The following is a 3242-nucleotide window of genomic DNA, read 5'->3' as shown; positions in this document are numbered from 1 at the left end:
ATAGAGGTGATGTCATTTAAAATATTATGGTCAAAATTTTCTTATTGTGTAAAATAAAATTGGTATATTTTTGTACTTCATGTATGACTGTCAGTTTGCAATAATAACCAATCAGTCACAAAATTTTTTGCCTTTTCCATCCAGTTTTGTTTTATCTATGAATTTTATTACATATTTAGAGTTCAATTCTAACTAGTATATGCTAATATCGCAGATTTAAGTGGTGAGTTCTTTAAAGCAGAGGCATGTCTCTTTATCTTTTCCTGCTGCAATAAGGTGGGGGGAGAGGAAGAAAGATGTCAGACTCTGTCTTTGAAGCATAGTATTGCATTCATTTCACTTAATCTAATGGCTCCGAAACACAGAAATGTTTTGATTCCTTTATTCATTTAGAATTTCATTTTCATTTTTTAGGTAGCACAAATCTCTACATGCTTCCTGAAGAGATTTTTATTTATAAATATGTTGTATTAAAATGCTTGTATTTTTCATTCTTTAAATTTAAATTTTATTTTTAAGGCAGTTTATACATTTACATGCTTCTCGAAGAGATTTATATTGATGATGTTTGACATATGCTTAAGGATTCTGTAAATAAATTTTAAGACATAAATAAAAGTTTTACAAACATTTTAATGCTCGTATAAGCTACCAGTCTTTCTACAATATAACACAATTTTCAAATATAGTAATGAGTTGGTATAATATTCATAGACAATAATTCTAGAAATACAATAGAAACAAATTATTTACAATTGTGGCAATGAGCTTGAGAAGACCTAGAAATTAAATTGAAGCTTTTCTGATGAGATTATGTTTTATTATTTTTTACTTGAGAATGAGGCTAAAACTATAAACAAAAAAGCAATAAGTGTTCTTTTATTCAACAATATGTTTGCATTTTCCACTGGTACATTTTTGTTAATGCTGTAAGTTTGATGGATAACAGCATTGTAAAATGAAATATTGCATGCTTCATATTCTTATATGTTTCACATCTGATTGTAAAGCTGCTACATACATTACTCCCTTAGATATTAATAGATATTAAATCACTTACTAGACAGACAAGATGACTCACACGGTCTATGTACTTGCCACACCACCCTAATGACTCAAACTCTATCCTCAGATTTTTCCATAGTGGAAATAGAAAACAGTTCTCCAAAGTTCTTCTGTGGCCTTCATATGTGTGCAATGGTATACATCAGTGCACACATATGTGACACAGAGAAACACAATAATCGCAATATGCATAACATCTAAAACAGGTAACTAAGTACTTGCCAATAGTGGATGTGCATGTTAAATATAGATAGATGCAAAAAGAAAGTTTTGTACTGAGCATTAGTTACGTCCAGTGTTGTCAGATTCCATTTTTTGTGACCTTTTAAGATGAATATTTTTAACATCAGGCTACAATGGTTTTCCTGAAAATTCTGAAAAGGCCCTAAGTAGTCATAGTTTGGTCTAAGTACTCTTTTGGTGTCTTAAATGTTCTTATTTCATATATGGAATCCATTAATTGGGTTATTAATCTCTCCACATGTCTGTGAGACTTGATTTCATTACCATATTAAATGTTAAAAAGCATATCTATGGCAAGTTTTTTTTTATTAATATTTTCTTCTGGATATCTCAGGAATACATAAGATCCAGTATATTAGTATTCCTTATGTTTTATTAGATTTATTTCTAGATATTTGGTCTTAACTCATTCATATTTTATGCTATTTGTATTTCATTTTTCATTAAACATTTAATTGAAATATATTTTCCAATAAAGATACATAATACTAAAACAGAAATACAGTTAAGCATTTGATAATGAAGACTACCAAATGTAAAGCTTGTGGTGATGCAACAATATCAGACAAAGCATCTTCAAACAGTTTAACAACAAATGGAAAATAAGTTACAGCTTGGTGAGACATGATTGGAAAACTAAAGTAAGAAAACTGCAATCAGAATTTTCAGTGCTGACACTGCTGTTCTTTGCTCAATATGTATTAGAACAGCATCAAAAATCACTATGACTTTGTGATCTCTAAGAAGTATAAAAATAAACACCCAAATAGAAGCAAGGAGGGCTGCAAAATAGGCAGTGCATTATTTGGGGAAGAATAATCTTTAAGTGCTTAAAATGAATTTCTCCCTCCCTCCCTCCTTCCATCCCTTCCTCCCTTCCTCCCTCTCTCTCTCTCTCTCTCTCTCTCTCTCTCTCTCTCTCTCACACACACACACACACACACACACAAACACACATTCCTCCAACATCTGTGTATGCATGTCTATGTGTTTGTATGTCTGTGTATATGTGATATTTCTTTCCTTTTGTCTTAACACTGAACTTTTGATTATTCATACCCTGAATGGCACAAAATTATATTAGAAAAAAGGCGGCCCCCAAAACCCTTTCATCTTTAATATTTTCCAGTCTCTAGGTGAAACAATGTCTGCCCTATTGTTTGATCATTACTCTTATCTCCCTTCCCTAAAACCCCTAGATTAACTTTGTTCATTTCTTATGAAACAAAATCTTACAAGAATGTTCTTTATGACATAAGGAACTGTATCTTTTCTTAATCTGTTTCACCTTTGTAAAATTCTTCCATCACATAGGTAACAGTGTAAAATGACACTTTTCATTTATAAGTCTTATTTTATATTTCTTTCAAAAAATACAATGAAGATGAGCTGCTCAGAAATAGCTGTGATCCATGATACTCTGACCGTATTTTCCACTAATTTTGTATGGCTACCCTTTTGACCCAAACTCTAGAATAAATGTTAGCCAAAATTACTTACTAAAGTTAGCTAGACATTTTCATCTTTCCAATGTTTTCATCAATATCAAATTTGTGCGTGTGTGTGCATGTGTGATTATTTTTTGTTCTTTAGAAGGGTTTCAATGTGTCACCCACGATCTGGCTAATATTTAATTTTCGACAAGTGTATTTAAAGAATTATAAAAATAGGTCACTTTTTCACTTGGCCACTTTACCTGCAGTAAGTCATAAACCATGCATGTTTTATCACACACACACACACACACGCACACGCACACACACACACACACACACACATGTTCATTCCTGAATCAAATAGAAATTTTATTCTTGGTATTTGAAGGGAAGTTCTATATTATTACAGTTATTATTCACAGTTTATGAGTCATTACCTATGTATATTGCCAATTTTTGTGGTGATAGGACTGGATGTCCATGCTAGGCTAGCATTCT

The sequence above is a fragment of the Microtus ochrogaster genome, chromosome 5 (genome assembly GCF_000317375.1).
Source record: "Microtus ochrogaster isolate Prairie Vole_2 chromosome 5, MicOch1.0, whole genome shotgun sequence".
Lineage (NCBI taxonomy): Eukaryota > Metazoa > Chordata > Mammalia > Rodentia > Cricetidae > Microtus > Microtus ochrogaster.
This window is presented reverse-complemented; position numbering follows the sequence as displayed.